General features: G+C 51.2%; 2 long non-coding RNA genes across 2 annotated transcripts; one reads left to right on the forward strand and one right to left on the reverse strand.

Annotated features, from left to right (window-relative positions):
• Nucleotides 1-662: 662 nt before the first annotated feature.
• Nucleotides 663-20,539, reverse strand: LOC135281752 (uncharacterized). Its single transcript, XR_010348273.1, has 3 exons — nt 19,643-20,539; nt 7,566-7,797; nt 663-800 (listed from the first exon to the last, which is right to left on the reverse strand). It is a non-coding gene; the product is annotated as an uncharacterized LOC135281752 (long non-coding RNA).
• Nucleotides 7,789-18,172, forward strand: LOC135281751 (uncharacterized). The gene is made up of 2 exons (XR_010348272.1): nt 7,789-12,895; nt 15,988-18,172. It is a non-coding gene; the product is annotated as an uncharacterized LOC135281751 (long non-coding RNA).
• Nucleotides 20,540-20,866: the final 327 nt, after the last annotated feature.

A 20,866-nucleotide genomic window follows, 5' to 3' on the forward strand; every position in this document is an offset into this window, starting at 1 on the left:
GGGTGGTGGTACCTGATTACAAACAGCTGGAGAGAGATTGTTTTTGGAGTGGTCAGCTGAAAGCAGGGTTGGCTTTGGTTTGCCAAGGGCAAGGAGTGGGCCTGGGAGCCAGCACAGGCCCCTGAGCATCCCCTGCTTCCTTGGGAAGCTCCCTCAGCACCGACCCAGGGCTTCAGCACTCCCTGTCCTTGCACAAGCACAGGGGGGATGGATAGAAGCACAGATGGATAGAAAGCATTAATTGAAAATACCATTGAAACATAATTGCATTACAAATTGAAAATTAATTGAGAACACTTTCCAGTTAAAATATTTTAAAAGGCAAATTCAAGTGTTTTGAGGTCTCCAGGTTAGCCGGACATTATTTTTTCCTGGTTTCTCTGGTTCCTTTCCCTCCTGCCCGGCGCAGCCGTGTTCCCCCTCTCCCTCCCTTGCAGAAAGAGAGAACGGCTCTGTTTACACCCCTGCTGGGCAGCCTCGCCGGGGCTCCACGGGGACGGGGCTTCCTCGCAGCAGCCTCGCTGTAAATACTCTGCCAATGCTTCGTGGACAAACCGAGATGGCAAAAAGTTGTACCTGTGAAATGTTAAGCTCTGTGTGTATATAGATCCAACGTGTATTATCTGCAGCTCTGTATCAACTGTATATTAAACTGCTCCGTGTACGGCCGATCATTTCATGCTCTCTTAGATGTAGAAAAGCTGAGAAGTAATTCACAATACACTGTGTCAACTCCAAATCGTTTTTGCTTTCGTATTTTTGCTCCAACCCTGCTTCAGCCGCAGCCCTTGGCACGTGATCTGGAAGAAGAATAGTTTGGGATAGGTTTTTCAGCCCTTTGGTTTGGATCTGGCTTTTAACAATGTTTCTTTGATAAACCTGAAGCCACCAAGTTAATTTTTGATGAGGTGCGTATTTAGGAGGCATCTCAAACCCGGAAGGGCTTTGTCACATAGACGTGCTGCACTTTGATATGGTGGTTGGCACAAATGACCTTCCTGTTCCCAGTGCCCAGGCTCAGAAGACAACTCCTTCCTAATTTTTCCTCGTTTTAATCCAGCTCTGAAGCGTTGGGAAGGGGCCGTGCAGCTGCCACTGGCAGCACCTCTGCAGCCACCTTCGGTCACTGCTGGGCAGAGCTTTTCCCCACAGGGAGCTTGTGTTGGCCAAAACTGGGAATGAACTTTAAATAGTTATTTTTCTGTTTGGCAGAGAGCACTGATAGTTTACTCTGGAATTCCAGTGCCTTATTCAGAGCCCTTCAATTTGCTTGGAAAGGGGAATGAGGCAGTTTTTCTGGAGTGAGTGTCCACAGAGCAAGGACTGGCTGAGTGGCAGTGGCTGGGCAAGAACAGGAACCTTGATAGTTCCAAAACCAGAATCTGGCCCAAAGAACAAACCCCGTGTCTGTCTGTCTGTCCCACACCCCCCAGCTCTCTGGGGGTTTCTTGTCAGCATCCCACTGTGTGTTCATCAGGTTTCACTGGGGAATGGAAGCCCTAATGAGGCCCTGAGCCCTCCCCAGTCAGGTTTGACCTGGCAGATGGCAGAAGGTTTCCTCTGGGTCCTGCTGCCTGTCGATGACCAGTGACCCACCACCACTGCCCTGCAGCACCAAATCCTTCTCAGCAGGCAGCCAGAGCATCTGGATGTGTCCAGCTTGCCTTTCCCTGCTCTCCCTCGGCTGCAGCAGAGCAAGAGCTGCTGGAATTAAAGCTGAGTCCAGTTTCTCTGGGTCCCGACTGATTCTTTTCCCCCATATTTTGAACATTTGTTTTTTCCCCACACACCAGGTAAGTATCAGAGCACACAGTAACACGTGTGGTGTAACTGCACCACAGCCACGTTTGCCCTGAGCTCTCGGTGCCAGCCCAGGGTTTAGTGCCAGTAGGGTGTGTAGGCCTTGCTGGGGTGTTCCCAGGCATTCGCCTCCTGTTGTAGGTGAAAACTGTTCCAGTGTTGTCCAGTCAGGTTCTGACTGTGGATCCTGGTGATTGTCAGCACCAAGGGATATTTTTTAATAAATCTGGTCAAGGTATTTCAATGAATCCAGTCTTGTTGTTTTCAGTTTGTCTTGTCCTGGGTGAGCCCATGTTAAAGTTTCTTTTCTCTCTGTGGTTTGTTTTGTGGTCAGGACGTGTCGTACACCGATGGGTTGGGTGTGTTGAAAGACCCACCCTGTGTGTGGTTAGTTTATGTGGGGATGTGTAACAAGCCCAAAGATCTCTCAGGGAGATGTTTCACAGCAGTTCCTGAAAGTCTGGGCTGTCTTTGTTCCTAGTGATGTTGTGTGCTCAGCCCGCTGCCATGGTGTGCTTGGCCCAGCTGGACAGTGGGGGACAGCAGGGCCACCCCGGAGGCTGTTCCATGTCTCTCATCTACAGGTGCTGCCAGGGATGTGGCACCTCAGGCATGCTGCAGAATGGGATCTCGGTGGGATCCAGTGGCTTCTTCCTCCTCTGGTAGAAGGAGGCTCCAGGATTGCCCTGGGTGCCAGGAAGGTGAGTGGTACCTGACCCCACAGGTTATTGGTGTGGGGTGCTCCCAGGCTCTGCACTGCCTGGCTGTGCCACTCTCAGGGTTTCCCCTTCTGAGGAGCCACCATCACCTTGGGGGTCACAGAGAGGTGCTGCAGCCCTGGAGCCATCTCCCAGTCTGTGACCCGTGGGTGGCTGGAAACTGCCTGCTCTTTGCCCTCCTTGCTTAACCAGAGGTGATAGTTCAGCTTTTCTGTGGAGGTCAGAACTTGCAGGTGGCCTCTGGCCAGGCTTGGCCACATTTTGGGACCCCAGTGTCCTCCCAGCTCCAGCACTGTGGGAGGAGGGTGTGGAGCAATCTGCCGGCTCCTGCCCTGCTTCCCCTGGGGTATCCTTGAGGGTTTCTTGGGGATCTCCAATCCAAGCTGTTCCCCTGTTTTCCTGGGGCTGCTCCAGCTCTGTCTGGGTCACAGCCCTGGGCTCCATCTCTGCCCAGGGAATGCTCATCTGCCTCTCCCTGCTGTGACTTCATCAAGAGACTCTGCCCTGGTCCTGCTTCAGGGGCAGCCCATGCACAGGGTGCTCTCACCAGGCTTCCCACACCAGCCACCGACTTTTCTTTTCACACCAAAGAGCTTTTCCTTCATCTCTGGGTCAAATATTTGTTTGGAGCAATGATTTCCCCCTGCTCTCTCTGGTTCTGTGACGTTTCAGTCCAGCAGAGCCCACAGCAGTTTGTATGAATGGCCGTGGCCACTGCAGTGGCATGGGGGACATCGTGTGTCATGGCTCTGCCAGGGGGACCTGCAGGGCTCTGCTCAGCCTGGCCACACCACATTTGGGTCTCATTCATTAATCACTACTTCGCTGTTGGTAACTAAACTTCTGTTGCTTTGTGATGTCAAGCAGCATTTCTCCTTTCCCAGCCTCGCAGAGTTTATGGGAATTCAAGAGCTAGATGCAAATGAACTTCATTAACATGCTTAATTATCTTATAAACCTCATACCCATCTGTCCTGCATATGCTTTGTGCTTGACACTCGATGACAAAGTGACCATGTTGGGCTTGGCACGAGGTGCCTGAGAGAAGGAACCTTTGGGAAGAGCCGGGCTCTGCCTGCAGAGGGGCTGTGCTAGTGCCAGGGGCACGCTGGAGGTGAAATGTCTTTTTTCAAAGGCTGTGTCTAAGCTGGGAGATGGGAAATGATGTGTAGAACATGTGGCAGAATGGCACAATCTTAGGAATGATCTGTTAAAAGCAGAGAACCAGCATGGAAACAATTGCAACAAACCCCAATCCCTGTCCGTTTGCAGCCCAAGATTCTGGACTGGATTCTGTAGTGGCACGTGATGCATTTCACAGGGGTGAACTGTGCTGCAGTCACAGCACTGGGGGCCTTGAGCAGTCTCAGGGAATGCTTCTGTCCTTATTTAATGTTATTGAAAAATAGCAGAAAAAATGAGCCTTTACTTCTAAGTTGGTTTGCAAACTGATGGATCTACCTGGGTAAGGGACAATGCAAACCCCAGACTTGTGCCAGAGCCTCCTGAGGGTTTAGGGGCTGTGACAGGGTCTGGGCACAGACTGTCAGCTCTTCTGTACAACAGAATCAGGTTGGAGCCACCTCTGTCAGTGGACACTTGGCACATGGGGTGACCCTTCAGGTGCTGCTGTGTGCTCCTCACTCACCTCGTGGCATGGCAAAAGCAGTGATGTTGTGTTGCTTTCTGCTTTTTGGGCATGTGTTTGGAGCCAAGCTGAAGCAGAACATGAAATTTTGCCAGCCTGAGGGGGAGAAAGAACCCAGGATGAGCAGCCCTGGGAGCAGCTGTCCTGCCCCCAGAGCAGTGAGTCCGTGTGTCCGGGCAGAGGAGAGCAGGGAGCACAGTGCATAGCAAAGTGCTGACGGAGGATCTCCTTCCCTCCTCTCGCTCTTGCCAGCTCACATCAAGCCAAAGACACCTTGTTCCTGCAGGGGCCTGGGTAACACGCCAGCCTGGGCACCCCTGTGCCTTCCCCCTCTGCATGCAGCCTCCTGGTCCCAGGCCAACCTCCCTATCACGTTACCAGCCCGTCCCCTCCAGCGCCGCAGTCCTGAAGTTTAGGAGAGAGAATGTTGGAAACTCTGGAGCTGGAGCTCTAAATAATTGTAAATATGAGCAAAGCAGAGATGTGGCTGCAGGGCAAGTATTGTCTCTGTGTGCTGTGGTTGTGACCAAACTGGGAAGTTGAAGAGAAAACACAACTTTGCAGCAGGTTGGTGGTTTGGGGTGTTTTTTGTGTGGAGTTTGTGTGGGTTTTTTGGGGGAGCTCAGGCATGTGCCCAGTGAGCTCAGGCCCCCAGGGCACAGTGGTTTGATGACATTGTAAGTGATGTACAAACATGTATTAGTAGCATTTTTTGATAACTCTGTGCCAGTCACACTCTGAATCCTTCTTCCTGGAAAAAGAGAAAATCATTTAACTTTTCTTTCTAATCCGTAGAAAATACAAGGGGAAAGTGCCCCCCTCACGTGGATCCACCTGCAGAGCTGCTGTTGCACAGCTCCTGGCCCAGCGTCCAGCACTGATCACACCACAGGAGCCACAGCTGCACCTGTAGGTGCCACTGTGATCCAGCTGGGCATGAACAGCTCTGCTGGGGACAGGTCCTGCTGGTTCAGCCCCTTGTGTGCCAGGAGCTCCCCCAAACTCTGCCTGGTGAGCTCATCTCATCTCTGCTGACAGGGGTCACTGGGAGCCTGTGGAGAAGGGAACATCCAGGGGAACAGAGGAGCTGGTGTGATACCAGGATGGTACCTTGGCCCAGAGGTCCCCTGAAATGGTTTTTAGCCCTGCAGGTGCCCAGTTTGCTGGTGGTGGGTCCTGTAAAGGCTGTCACAGCTGTGCTGATGCCAAGTGCACCTAGGGGCATTAGAAAAGGGAAGTCAGATGTGACAGGCTGAGCCTCCAGCTGAGGTCTTGCAGCATGTGTCACTCTCTGCTTCCAGGCCATGCACCAGGACTCATCCTTCCCTGCTGACCCCCCTTCTGGGAGTAATATCTGTTCTCCTCCTTTCTGGATGGGTTTTGGGGTGTCCATGTGCTACCTGCACATGGGAGAAGGCAGTCTCTTGCTTTCATACCTGCTGCATAAAGGTGTAAGTGCTGTAAGGTCCCTCGTTGCCAAAGATGCTTCCCAAAGACTGAAGATGCCAGGAGAGACCCCACAAAGCAACGGGACTGTGATGGGTGGAAAGCTGCAGTTCTCCCGTTTGTCCCCACCAGCAGCCGGGGCTAGGGTGGCCTTGGGGACAAGGGGACAGGAGGGGCTGGCAAGGGCGCAGGGCCCGGCATGTCCCGGCCTTTATCTCCCCCTAGTGCCACCCTCCAGGCTCCTTTACTCCGGCAGTGCCGCTCACAGCGGCCCTGGGGCTTGAGGGCTCCAGCTCCGGGGCAGCCACATCCCAGAGCAGCACAGGGACTGTGGGACCGGCAGGGCACGGCTGTGGGGCACGACCCCCTTGGCCACAGGAGTGATGGCCTGAAAATCCTGGTCAGGTAAGCGTCAGGAAGAGCCACGACATCCAAGTGCAACAAGGAGGTTGGCATCACGGGAGCTGCGGTGGTGATGGGAGGAGAGGAGATGGTGGAGAGTGAGGTGATGAATGTGTCTTTGCTTGGCCTGAAGAGACCCAAAAGGTGACATTTCCAAGGCTGAAATGAGGTTGTTCTGGTGGCGCTGTCACCTGAGCAAGGCTAAGAGTCCCTTGGAGCTGTGACGTTCCTGAAGGCATGGGACAGGGTCACGCCCTGCCTGCCAGGCCATGGGGATGTGCAGCCCCGTGGGGCTGGAGATCACTTCGGTCAGCAGGACCCTGCTCAGTCCCGAGCCGCTGTCCCTGAGCCCTGTGTGCCCTGAGTTGTGCCCAGCCCCAGCAGCAGCCGGGGGTGGCACACAGCCCGCGGGGCTCTGCTCCTGTGCCTTGTCCTCTGCTCTCTCCGAGCTTCCCATCGCCCGTGGTTTGAGCAGGAAAAGGGGCAAGAGGCTCTTCCTCAGGGACCGGCTCCTCCCTCAGCCCGGCACGGTAAGGTGTGGGAGGGAAATGGTTAAAAATATTAACCACAAAGAGCTCTGCACAGCCGTGGGTGGGGTCACGGGCGTCCCCAGGGACCGCTTCACACCCTGCTGCAGGTGACGTGCTGTGCTCTGCCTCGGGTGACCTGGCACCACTGGGGCTCCACGTTTTGTGGCTGTCCCCAAGCTGGGGTTGGAGCCTGTGCTCATTTACTGCGTTTCTGTTGCCCTCCAAGTTTTCCGATGCGTTTTAGCTCTTCAGAAAAGCCGGGGACAGGGGGTACGCTGGGGGGCACAGGGCTGCGGGGTATGGGGGCAAACAGGGCTGGGTGTGGGGCTGTGCTCTGTGGGGCCATGTGGGGCAGGGCATGGGGCTGTGTAGCATGAGGCCATGCTCTGCTGGGAATGTGGGGTGCACGGGCAGCCTCTGCTTTATGGGGGGACCCAGGCCATGCTGGATCCACACCACTGCAGCCCACACACAAGGACCTGCCCAAGCTGGGGGTCACACAGCAGCTGTGGATGTGCCTGGCCACAAAACACCCACCCACCGCAACCTCCTCCAGCGCCCCGTGCTCTTCCAGTCCCGGTGCCAATCCCGGGGCCCTTCCCAGCAGGAATCAGCCCGCTGAAGGAGTTTGCTGCTCTCTTCTGGCTTTAGACACATTTCGAGTTGGAGGATTCCTCTTGTTCAAAGCGCCCAGAGGGGGCTCGTGCACGCACAGGGTTAATTGCCAGGAAAGCCCGCTGTGCTCAGCAGCCCCCCCGCGCCGGCCGGCCCTGGCAGCCCTGTGCCCGGGTATTTATAGCACCGTGAACTTTGAGCGTGTCCAGCGAGCGGGCCAAACCCGCTGGGGACGTGGGGACGGCCCCGGCAGAGCTGGAGGCTGTCGGGGGTCCTGGCCCAGGCTCCAGCAAAGCAGCCCAGACCATCCAGCAGCACAGCCCGGCCCCCGTGCCCCCCACTCCCCACAGCCAGGCGGCTCCGGGGCGCCCCGGGACCCCGGCTCTGGGACCCCTGTGAGCGCACCTGGCTGGCCGAGGATGTGGGGTTGAGTCTCTTCAGCCACAGCGGCATCAGAGCAGCATCGTCCCAAGCTGATGTTCCAGGTTTTGAGCTGGCATTCCTGGTTTCAGCAGCAGCTGAATGCAGGCATCTCCCCTTTGCCACGACAAACAGCAGGCAGAAGATCCCAGCTCTTCACGGTGTCCCGGGGCAGATTCCTTCTCATCACACGACCTGCCAGCCAGTTCACCGTGTCCTGGAGAGAAAACATCATGTGTGGCTTCCTTACTCTGAAATTAGGCAGAGAGAAGGAAGCGTATGGGTGGTAGGGGATGGAAAGCCTCTGTGTGTAAAGCCTTGAAAAAGACCTAAAACAAACAAACAAACAAAAAAAATTAAAAAACAAAACAAAAAAGTCCCAAAGAAAACGCCAAGCAAAAAAGAGAGGATTTGGTTATCTGGAGCCCCTCTGCTCTGGAGCCAGGCTGGCAGAGCTGGGGGTGCTCACCTGCAGAGGAGAAGGCTCCAGGGACACCTCAGAGCCCCTGCCAGGGCCTAAAGGGGCTCCAGGAGAGCTGCAGAGGGACTGGGGACAAGGCATGGAGGGACAGGACACAGGGAATGGCTCCCACTGCCAGAGGGCAGGGCTGGATGGGATATTGGGAATTAGGAATTGTTCCCTGGGAGGGTGGGCAGGCCCTGGCACAGGGTGCCCAGAGCAGCTGTGGCTGCCCCTGGATCCCTGGCAGTGCCCAAGGCCAGGCTGGGCAGGGCTTGGAGCAGCCTGGGACAGTGGGAGGTGTCCCTGCCATGGCAGGCGTGGAGCGAGATGAGCTTTAAGGTTCCTCCCAAGCTATTCCATAAAAAGGGCTATGAAGGCACCCAGGGGCTGCAGAGTGGGGGTCTCTGGAAGACCCCAGCCCTACTGGTCAGTGCTTCTCCAGGATTTCAAGTCTGGGAGTTGGTTGGGGCATTATTTTTAGGAATCATTGAGACTGAAGCAGAGAGGAGAACAGGAAACCCTGGTCTGCCATGTCTCCATCCACAGGGGATTCTGCTCCAACTGCTGTGTGTGCTGAGATCCCCTTAACTCAAAATTGATATGTGACTTTGCACAGAAAAAGCCAGAGGGGGAGGTGGGCATCAAGGATAATTAAATAAATGGAGTAGCTTTCACCCAGGGAACAACTATACAGGCTGGGATGCTTGATCCAGGGCAGGAAATGGCAAGTGAATAAGACAGAAAGCAGAAGAAATTAATTTTTCCCCAGGTCAGAGAAGTCTGCATGGATCTTCATGAGGACAGTGGGAGATTTCTGGTTCTATGAGATAAATCTCTGAAACAAAGATTATCTTCTCCTGGAGCCCAGGGTAGGATTTGCAGACCTGGTTACTGGAAACCCACCAAGACCATGGGGTTTTCTGCCCTCAAAAGCAACTGAAATGTTTTGACCAAAATTCCCTATTTTTCCCATGTTTTCACTGTGATTGTGCCCCCAGAAGAGAGCATTTCATCTGCTGTGGGTAATGTGTGACAGTGCTGTAAGCAAAGAAAAATTGTGTCCTGTAAAGCGCAGTGTCTTGAAATTTTGATCACAGAGGATCAGCCTCATTTTTAATTACAAATATACACAGATTTGTACAATTACACATCCCAGCTGGCTCTGAGGGCAAGTGCTCAAGGTTGCCCCTCTTTTCCTGAAAGCACTGGCAATTTACTTGTGGGAAAACTTATTTTATATCCTTGGGAAAATATAAGGGTGTTGCTGTTGCCCTCTGAGATGTTTTTAGGTCCTGCCCACGCCAGGAATGGCCACAGAGCTTTTGCATCAGCAGGCAAAGGAGCAAGCACTGAAATATCAGGGAAGGAAAGGGAGGAATGGCTTCATTCTCACAGATTCCTGCATAAAATAGGGGCTAAAGCACGTCTTCAAAATGATTGAGCGAGGACACTGCTCATTACATAAGGTTGTTGGGGGGAAAAAAATAGGCTGATTTACATTTTTATAGGAAATAAAAGGAGGTTTGTGGGTGACATAGCACCTTCCTCTGAGAATGTCAGCATGAGATAAGTGGGCTTCAAAGGGAAGAGTAACCATTTTCCTGCAGGGACAGAGTCCATCCAGAGAGCTGAGTCTGGGAGAAAAATGCTTTTTGAAGGAAATTTTTGTTGCCGTTACAAATACGTTTATTTAGCACAATTCACATTGACTGCGAGGCTGCTACTTCTCCTTTCTGCTGGTTCCTCTGAATTTTGGTGAAGCTTTAGGTAGCAGGAAAACCAAACTGCCTCTGTTTTGTGGATGTGGTGTTTTCAGGGCAGGAGGAGAGGTCGATGTGCTTTTTAGGAGTGGGGGGATTTTGTCAGGGCTGGAGTTCAGTGATACTTTAATTTCATTCACAGCGAGTCGCCTGGTGGGGTTTTACCCTGGTTTCAGGTTGGTGGCCCTCTGAGATTTGCTGTGCTGTGCTTCAGATCCGTGGCTGTCTGGCAGAACAATTCCGGTTGCTCAAAAGCACCGATTAGCATAAATGAAGGAGTGGGTGAAATGTTCATTATATTGCCTACTGTCATGTTTGTGTACCAGATTTTGTTACCATCTGTCATTTCTGTTTTCTTGTTGTTGCCAAAAGTTGTCATTCTGAATGGAGGGTGGAGACTTATCTTCAAAAGCCAACATGAGATAATTTTAGGTACTTCAGGGCTCATGTGCTCCGTGCTGGGTGTCAGTGGCCCTCATGTACATCAGCCCCACGTGTCTTTGGTAAAATCTGGGCAATGGTTTAGTTAAAGGAGTTTTTGAAACCATTGGGGTCATGCAAATGCACAAGATTCTCATCTCTTGTAATTTAAAAAGAGTGTCCAGTCCTTGCAATTGAAAAGAAAAGCTTGAAAATAAAATACGTTTTCCTTAATCTTAAAAAAAAAATAAAAAATACAGGGTACAGAGAAGGGTGCATGTGGGGACACGGCAGTGTTAAAGTCCAAGGAGCTGCCCAGAGATCTGACTGAGGGAAGCAACAGCTCTGCTATAACGGACTGCAGCACCCCCAGACCATTTCCAGAGATGTAAATATCCCAGGGACTGAAGCTGGACAAATTCAACCTTGAGATGAGCCGCAGCTCTCTTGCAGGAGCGGTGGCTGCGTGCTGCGACAGCGCGCGAGGGGAGCAGTGCCTGCACTGGGGCCTGCAGCCTCTCCAGCAGAATTAGCTCATTGCAACCACACAGCTTTAGTGCAGGGACTGGGAGGAAGGGCTCAGCCTGCAAGCAGGGGGCTGGGGGGTGAAGCCTTGAGGATTTCTTGTCTTGTCCAAGTGTTTTGTGATCATCCGGTCTGGATCATCCTCCTTCCATCGGGCTGGAGCACCAGGTGCTGCTGTGAACTGTCAAATCCTCCCTGGCAGTGCCAGGCCCATGCTGGCAACTCGTCACCTCCCATGTCAGCCCACAGCAGCTCTGCTCTCCCCAGGGTTGCTGGGTTTTCATCTGGCCTGAGTGACAGGGCTCAATGTTCACCTGAAATGCAGTGACTTGTGACATCCAAAAATGCAGAAAAGATGATCTAATTACTTCAACTGGACTTAAACTCCAGGAAAATATAAAGCCAGACAGTTTGGGGATTTTTTTTTGTTAGTTTGGGCTCAGCCAGTGGTGCAAAGTCATAACCAAAGCCATGATGTGCCAGTGTTGTGGTGAGAACTCTCACTGGTGTGGGAGTGCAGAGGGTCACTGCTTCCTCCAGGAGAGCTGGGGAAGGAGGAGATGGAGCTGCCTTTGCTCTGGAAGCAGCAGAGATCACTCTAGACATCTCTGATCAAAGGCTTGGGGGTGACCAGGACCATGCAATGACTGCAGTAATTAATGGGTACTTCTTCAAAGATGTCTCAGGTATCTCTGTTTTGTGTTGTGATCTGTATTATGCACCTTCCAGTGCCTAAAGGGGCTCCAGGAGAGCTGGAGAGGGACTTTAGACGAGAGTCTGGAGTCACAGGACAAGGTTTCCCACTGCCAGAGGGATATTGGGAAGAAATTTTTCTCTGTGAAGCTGGTCAGGCCCAGGCACAGGGTGCCCAGAGCAGCTGTGGCTGCCCCTGGATCCCTGGAAGTGCCCAAGGCCAGGTTGGACAGGACTTGGAGCACCCTGGGGTAGTGGAAAGTGTCCCTGCCCATGGCAGGGAGTGGAACAATATGGGCTTTAAGGTCCCTTCCAACCCCAACCAGTCTGTGATTCTATGAAAGCCCTGTATTTTATCAAATCTTTGGATTCTTTTATAATACAGATTTGAGGTAACAGCTCTGTCATGTTTTAACACTTCAATAACGTAAATTGTCTTTCCTAGCTCAAATTCTCCCATATTTGCTCTCTCCCAGAGGATAATTCTACAAAGCTCATGAGCAAATTCCACACAAGCCTTTCAGGATGCTGTGAACATCACTGACAGCCGTTGTGAAAAAGTTGGGTCTGGGTTTGTTTCACAAGTGTGAAATAATTTTCAGAGCTCTCATATTCAAACCAGCCTGGTAAATTGCCCTAAATGAGCACGAAGTGTCATCTTGTGTGGATGACAGAGGAAGCTGGAATGCAGCTGAGAAGCCTTTGGACAAGCAGGAAGAAGTGGGCTTGGGCCATGGGGAGTGGAGCTGACCTGGCAGAGGAGCCAAATGGGCTGATTGAGCAGATGTGACCACACACGGGATGTGGAGGAGCTGGGCATTGAGATGAGGTGCAGTAGTTTGTCAGGCCCTGCTCCAGGGTGACAATGATGGGACCTCCAGGCTGGGTGACTGACAGCTGATCTGGCTCCACTTCCCTGGTCAGCACAAGGCTGGGATAAGCTGATACAGGGTGGAAGAAAAGCAGAAAAAAAAGGGAATTTCTCATCTTAACACCTAATGTGCTGCTGGCTTAAGACAGGAAGAGAAGCGACCTCGGCTGATCTAAGAGGGAAGCACAGAGCACATCGACAGCCAAGCCATGAAACTCCACAGCACAGGAATGAACCATTCATGGAATTAACCATCGTGCCCAAGGTGGACAGCCTGGGGTGAAAAGTTAATCCTGATATAATTAGAGACAGCCATGAACAGCAAAATCGTGGAGTCACAGGTCACAGGGTGAGATGCCACCAAGACCTTGCAGTGTGTCAAGTCTTGCAGGAATGGGACAGGAGTGTAACAGAAATCATCTGCTCATGCTTCAAAGGAGGGAGCAATATCCTGAGAGAGCTGGGGAAGGTTTTTCTGTCCACCAATCAAGTGTTTGGCCTTGAGGAACTCAGGCAAGAATATCATGTCCAACAAAGGATACAAAACCCAAACAAATTAAAATGCATCTGGACTGATGTGCAGGTATGTTAAAAGAGTTTCCTGACCTTTACAGGGATTGTTTCATTCCCTAGAGCATCACATTTTATTACTATTGCCTTCTACATAATTTGTCACAGAAAAATATTATTTTGGCTATAAAATTATTTGCCTTAATTTAAGCTCTGCAATAGTATTTAACTTTCTGGTCCTTTTTGAAATTAATTTCCCCAGGCAAATTACATCCTGTGCAAAGAGGTTCTTGTCATTAATGTCACAGAATGGGACACCACAGCTTGGAGGGGGGGTGGGGGTTGGTGGGGGTGGTCATTTCTTTGATAACCTTAGAAGCAACAGAGTAGAGCACCTCCTTGGAATCATTCTCTCACAGGTTTTCCAGAGGAAATGGTCCCATTTTATCCTGTGCTGACCATCACCATCACCTCAGTCACTTTGCTGCCCTGCTGTGATCCCCTTACTCTGAGCAGGGTGCCAGAGAAGCTGTGGCTGCCCCTCCCTGGGAGTGTTCAAGACCAGGTTGGACAAAGCTTGGAGCAGCCTGGAGAGTGGAAGGTGTCCCTGCCCATGGCAGGGGGTGGAATAGGATGGTCTTCAAAGTCCCTTCCAAACCAGTCTGTCCTTCCATATTTCTATGAGCTAGAAGCCATAATGACAATAATTAGTTCTACTTTCACCTGACCCCATTATTTGGGAGCTTGTGCAAACTTACAGTGAAAGGTGATTAATGCTGAAAAAGGGTTTTGCAGCTAAAGCCCTCATGTTGTGTTTGGGAGAAACTCTGGACTGAGTCACCAGGAAAGGTTTGGGTTTGGCTCTGTGCTGGGCACCCAAGAAATGCCAGGTATGATTCAGGCAGCCAAAACAAGGCAACAGGAGGGATGCAAGATGCATCCAGCTGGGATGCATGAGAGCCAAGCTGCCCAAGGAGCTGCCCGAGAGAACCACAGGGCTTCAGAAATAGTGGAGCCTTTAAACTTGTGGTTGCCATAACAAGAAAAAATAAAGAATTTGGTTTGAATCAAATGTGAAAAATTTGCTGAAGGAGAAGGTGAGTAGATTGATGTGTTTTAGTCATTTTGTCCTCTCTTACTCCCTTTATTTTCCCAGTTTTGGAGTTAAAAGCTGTTTTTTAAGTTTTGCTCACACAGCAGGGAAATTAGGTGTTTTCACTGTCAATTAATAAATCAGATGGTTTCAGTGCTTTCTGAGTTCTGAAAGCTGAAACTCCGGGGGGTTTTCTGAGTACTTACTGAAGCCCTGAACACACCAGAGTTACCTGCTGAAGGTGAAGATTTCCACAAACACCTTATCTGCTAGAAAAGGGTGAAAAGAGTCATCATCATCCAACTTATGGGGCAATGTGGGGCTGGGCCAGTCCCACTTTCTACTGGTCCCAAACCAGTGAGCACTGACCTTCAAGCTCCTGTAGAATTTGCTCTTTTTTTACACAAAACAAGGAAAAAACTCTTGTGGTAGGGGAATAGCAAGGCTGGAGGCACAAACCAGGCAGTAATATATCCCCCTTGTCAACCCAGCTCGATGCCCTCCCTGTCCTGATGAATATTGAAGAATTTCATACAAATTGGAACAGGTTCAGCAGGACAGTTTTCCAAGACCCAGCCCAGAAAGGCTTCCTGGTCGCTGCTGGGGGCCCTTTCCTCTATGGGAGGAGTGCAAAGTCCACAGGAGGAAATTCTTCCCTGTGAGGGTGAGGAGGGCCTGGCACAGATTGCCCAGAGAAGCTGTGGCTGCCCCATCCCCAGAGGTGTCCAAAGCCAGGATGGGGTTTGGAGCAGCCTGGTCTGGTGGGAAGTGTCCCTGCCCATGGTACAGGGTTGGAACAAAGGGGCTCTAAGGTCTCTTCCCACCCAAACCATTCCATGATTCTATGAGTGCACGTGACAGTGCCAGAGCAAGGACAGGGCAGCCACCTGAGTCTGTACCATTCTCCAAGAACTTGGGCACAGTTAACTCTTGGAGCCTAATGCAGAGGGTGAGGGACCTGTCTGCCACCTGAATCCAAAACATTTCACAGCTGTCTTTAAGCAGAGAGGGAGAGAGAGAGGCTGACACTGCAGAAGAGCTTGGGGTTGCTCTCTGGATAACTATGGGAGTTCAGCAGAGTTTCTGATGAAAAATAAAGTTTTTCATCAGAAACTCTGATGAAAAGAGTTGTGATGAGTTGAATCCGCAGCAAAAAAGCTTAAAGGCTAGTGTGGAAGCCAGGATTAACACTGAGAAGGTACAGAGAGTTTCCCAGGAATGAAGCTCCTGGAGATAACCAAGTCTTGCACTAAAGCTGTGACTGATAGCGAGAAGAGAAGAGGCAGAGGGACAGGCAAGGCTGAATGGAGCAGGAGGAATTGCAGAGCCATGCTGTTGTGGCTGCCCCCACCAACCAGGACAATGGCAGAGCAGGAAAAAATGCCACCAGTGTCCCCATCGCCTGGCTTGACAGTGGCTCAGCAGAGTTTTGCACACAGGTGACTAACAGGATGATGGTGAGACTGTGAGCTTGGCCAGAGTTTTCTTGGGAACACCAGATTTTGCTGCGGCAAAAAATAAGGGCAGGAGGGCATTTCCAAATGTGATCCCAGACACTTACCTGAAGTCACTGCATTGTTGTGAGCATTGCTACTGATTAGGAAAAAAAAAAAGCTATATGTAGAGACATAAAAAAGAACTATAAGATTTATAGTAATGAATTACTTCCACAAAAGACATATGCAGTGTGTCCAAGTAGGTTAATAAATGCTTGGATGGCATTGAATTGAAAGGAGCAATGCTTATTGTGGTCAAAAGTGCTGAGCACTTGATTACAGAATCATAGGATGGTGTTGTATGGAAGAGACCTTAAATGCTATTTCCTTCTACCCCTCTGCCATGGGCAGGACACCTCCACTAGACCAGGCTGCTCCCAGCCCCATCCAGCCAAGCCTTGAACATTCCAGGAATTCAGGGGCAGCCACAGCTTCTCTGAACACCCTGTGCCAGGGCCTGCCCACCCTCACAGGGGAGAATTTTTGCCTGATATCTAAGCTAAAATTACTCTCAATTTGAACCCATTCCCCCTTGTCCTGTCACTACATGCTCTTGTAAACCATCCTTCCTTTCAGTTCCCTGTAGGCACTGGAAGACCTTGTCTCTGTGATGCCATCAAGGAATGAGCAGAGGACAGAAATGACATGGGAGAAATCTGGAGACACCTTTCAAGGGATGAGGAATCATCCAACCCCTCTGGTTTGAAGATGCTGACAGGCCACTGCTCTGAGCTGTGTGGAGGGAGCAGAATGAATGGAGGGAAGCACGAGCCCTGGTGGGAAGGTCTTGCTCCAAGATAAAGGTTCAGGCAAGAGGTGGAACCTGTGTGAATTTGGCAGAGGGGAGTGTGAGCAGTGCTCACTCCTGAGCTCACAGCTCAGCACCCAAGCTCAGACTGAGCATCTGGGATTCAGCTCACACCAAGCTGTGAGTGGCAGCACCTGAAGAGCTTGTGAATGCTCTCTCCTGCTGGTGGTGCAATGGGAAGGCCACATCTTTAACAACCAGGGGACAAGGCAGGGAGGGGGGAAACACTGAAATCTTCCCATCTCAAGTGGCCAGAGTGTATCTATGGGCATCCCAGCTTTCTCTGTGCTCAGGGAAGAGATCTTTCACCATAATCTGCAGCGGAAAAAATGTTCTGTGTCTTTTTTTTGGCCTATGTTGGCTGAAACCGCCCATAAACCACTAATTGCCACTGCTAAAAGGGAGCTGGCAGACATGAAATTTGCCCAGATTACCCAGATTACTATTTTATGGGTAGAAATATGATTTCAAACTGACTGCGGGACAGGTTGCAAACTGGTGTCAGAGAGATGAGAAACCAAAATGTAGCAGAGCCCAAAGACAGACATTTTTTTGTGGCAGTTTACTTTAAAAATAAAGCAAATGGACTGCTGTGTCGCAGACAAAGTCTGAGATTGTCGAGCAACAACCCTGAGTGAGAGCACAAAGATTTATACAGGTTTTTCTTAAGAGTTTGTCAGGCATGGCAAAGTTACAGGCTTCACATCTGGGACTTAAGAAAGAAGGACCCCTCAGAGTGACAGATTCAATTATGCTGATGACAGAAGACTCTGTTTTTCTTGAACTGCTACTCTTGCTTTTGTGAGATAGCCTTACATATTACTTGGGGGATTCCTCCACATCAGAGTTAGATGGTCCTGACAGACGATGGGCAAGATTCTGAGCAATTTGCTGAAAAGCCCAAGTCTGCATCCAGTCCCCACGGGACTCTATTCAACAAGTAGGTAGGAAATGGCTTTACATGAATGAATACTTAATGAAAAGGAGAGCAGAATCAGATCTGATTGGTGCTTGTGGGGTATCGCCCACAGAACATGTTTAGCCACCTGCAAATACTCCTTCTGCATGAAATGAAGCAAGGAGACCCTTTGGGACGTGTGTCAAGCTCTGTAGCCCAAGGAGCCAAGGGTTTGCAGAAGTTCACAGACACCCAGCTAAACACCAAACAGTGCTGTGATTGCGGTCCCTGGGTTACCACCACTTCCTGAACACCACGGAATTCACACACACAATGAAAATCAGAAGCCAGAAACAGCAGTTATTTCACATAAAATTGCTCCACAATCCCATGAGTACAGGGTGTGTGTAACCAGACATGCCTGGAGAAAGAATAGGCAGCACCTTCTGCAGCAGCCAGAAGGAGAAGAGGCAACAGGCTCTGAGCTTCTCTTCTATCCTGGAAGAGCTTTGGCAGCACATGGGGAGGGTAAGGCCACCAGGTGCTGGGACATAACATCACCAGGAAAAACAGACTCCCATTCCCAATGAGAACTCCTCTGGTGGTGCCACAATGACTACAAGTTACAGGGCAGAGCTCCTCAGATGTTATTCAAACACTGCTAATTGTTTGGCTGTAAGGTTTTGAGGTCACAAGCTATAGAAATGATACTTCCATGGTTTGGGTGGGGAAGGGAGGTAGGACCTCAGGAACTGTGTCTTTAAGCAGCTTAGTTCTGGAGACAGGAAGTCTGGCGATGGGCTGCAGCAGTGCAGATTTTATTATGCAATTTCTCTTGGAACTAGTCCCTGAATAAAGGAGTTATCCATTAAGCACCTGCTTCACCCTCCCTCCTGAGCACCACAAACAAAGGTCTCAGGAATCCTTTCAAGAGCTTACCCATCAGTGGGGAAGCAGGGAGCCATGCACTGGGGTCCAGACTGGCAATATTGACATATTTGATTTATAGTGTCTTTCAAAGGGTTTCTCTTCATTAAATCCTCTTATTCTGTTTGAGCTTGTTCCACGTTTGGCATTACTAGTGTTCTAGTGGGTGAGGCCATCCAAGTCTTGCAATACTGATCCAAAGGGCTGTGGTACCCAGGCTACTCTGAGGCCCTCAGGGTATTTAATCATAGCCCTCTTTCCAAGGGGCAGTGGATAACAGCCAAGGCCTTCCTCTCCTCCTGCCATTAACCCAGTGCTGTTCTGACTCCGTGGCAGGGGCAGCTGGGGCCATCCTAAGGGGACATTGCAGCACGGAGAAGCTGCAGGACACAGTGGAAGTAGGACCCTCCTCCTCTGCCCCTACTGCCTGGGGTAAAGGATTCCCTCCCTCCAAAGCACCTCCTTTCCCTCCCACTCTGCTCCTGGGACTTGTAGCCCCACTCTGACTTCACCGACGTGGCAAGCCTGGCACTTGCTGTAAAGACAGAGGAGCTCTCCCAGCTAATCACGGCCTCCATACATCCTCTGCCTTTCTCCCAGCAGTGGGTACAGGGCATTTCCCTCAGAGGCACCGACACAGCAGCTCCTGTCACAGCACTGGGGCTGCCAGGGCCCCTGCCTCAGCAGCTGTGTGCTCAGGGCTGCAGTGCTGGTGTAACACGGGTGTGTCACCCAGCACCAGGCAGCATGCACATCCTCTGCAGAGGGGCAGTAGCTGTGGGACTGCTCAGGATCTGTCCCCAGTGGTCAATCTCCATCCTGACTTTATCCCAGAGCTGCAGAGTTTGTGCAGTAGCAGGGAAAGGGGTCATGAGGGGAGCAAAGTGCTGTGGAGAGCTCCTGGTGTCAGCCACTCCTGCCTATCCATAAGTGATGTCATTGCAGAAGCACAGACTCGTTTGGTTTTGAGGGACTTTAAACACCAGCTCATTCCACCTTCCTGCCATGGGCAGGGACACCTTCCACTAGCTCAGGCTGCCCAGGCTGTAACGACCAAGGCAAGCACAAAGAGTGATCCAAGATGCAATTCAAAACACACCAACCAAACTTGTTAAAAAGTCCAAGCAGGAGCCAGAAAAAGACACTGCTGTCCTCAGCTGTGCCTTAGAGTCTGACCTGACTCCCCCACCCCTCACCTCCAACAGCAAAACATTTTCCTTTAACCTAAACTGGGATAAATGCTCAATACCCCAGTAAAATGCTGCTGGATAAGAGCTGCTGCTTTTACATCTAGAGGCACTGTGAGACACTGAACCTGTCCCACACTGAAACATCCTGAAACAGAGGGGAACTCACTGCTTTGGAAAAAAATTAAAGCAGGCACAAGCAGAGAGCCCTTACTTGTGTAACTAATGAGTAATACAGTGATAGAAGCAGAGGCCTGACAGAGACCTCCACGTGATTACAGCCAGACCTCAGCAAGGACAGGCACCATGTAAATAAATACAGAATTTGCAAGTAAATGTAATGAAATTCATGTAAATGTAGAAGTATATGTAATGAATTCAAGTTTTGCAGTAAACAAAAGGCAGACTTACTCTTTGCAAAGGAATCTGTCATTATAGATCTCCTTTAAACCAATAAATTATTGCTGTTGAATCCATCTCAGCTTATGGAGCTCGTCAGCACATCCAGAATTGTGTCCAGATCTTCTCCAGCCTCTCCTCCCATTGTGGCTGCCCTTGGAGGACATTCCACCATGAAGGTGATGAAAACAGCCCCAAGCAACCCGTTTGGGTACAAGGAGCTCTGCTGCCACACACGTCACCGGGGCTCATAGGACCTGATTCTCAGGTTGGGAACCAGTATGGAAATCCATGGAACTACATGATCTCCAGTCTTCTAAACCTGTTTTGGGCTGGGGAAGTCTGTCTAGACAGAGCAGAAAGCGTTTGTAAAGCGAGGCTGGGTTTGATGCTAGTGCCTGAGAGTGGGTCAGCTCCAATGGGACATTTGCCCTCATGTGTGGCTGCTCTGAGGGCATGGGGGAAATTGGGGGCACTGAGGGGGAGCTTGGGAGGGGGTGTTGTGAGGGGGACATTGAGAGGAATGTCCACAGTGGGACTGAGAGGGGAAATTGCAGGAGGTGACTGAGAGGAAAAAATGGAGAGAGACACTCTGAGGAGGACATTGAGAGAGATCATCTCTGTGGGACTGGGGGGGGAAGCTGAGAGGTGACTGTGGGGAAACTGAGAAGGGAGACTGTGAGGGGGATGATTGTGAAGGGGGCATTGAGAGGGGACATCCATGGTGAGACTGACAAGGCAGACTGGAAATGTAACTGTGAGGGAAAACTGAGGACGGCACAGGGAGAGACTGAGAGGGGACATCCACGGTGGGATTGATAGGAGAGACTGGGGTGGGGGCTCTGAGGAGTATGAGGAAAGCCCATGAGGGGGCATTGAGCCCATGAGTCAGGGGACTGAAAGGGGAGATGGTGGGGTGACTCTGAAAGGACTGAGAGGGGAAGGGGGGATCATGGGGAGCCGTGGAGGGGGCACGGTGAGGGGGGCACTGCAGCACCTGAGGGGAGGCAGAGAGGGGACAGTGGGGGGACACTGCCGAATGGCTGAAGGGAGGGCTCTGAGGGACTGAGGGGAGACTCTGCAGGGCCAATGAGCCGTCACGGTGGGACTGCGAGGGGAGATGGTGGGGGCACTACGAGGGGACTGAGGAGAAAGGGGGACTGTGGGGAGACTTGGAGGGGTCGCTGCGAGGGGAGCACTAAGACATCTCTGGTGGGACTGAGGGGAGGCTGCGGG

Source organism: Passer domesticus, chromosome 15 (assembly GCF_036417665.1).
Source record: "Passer domesticus isolate bPasDom1 chromosome 15, bPasDom1.hap1, whole genome shotgun sequence".
NCBI classification, from domain to species: domain Eukaryota; kingdom Metazoa; phylum Chordata; class Aves; order Passeriformes; family Passeridae; genus Passer; species Passer domesticus.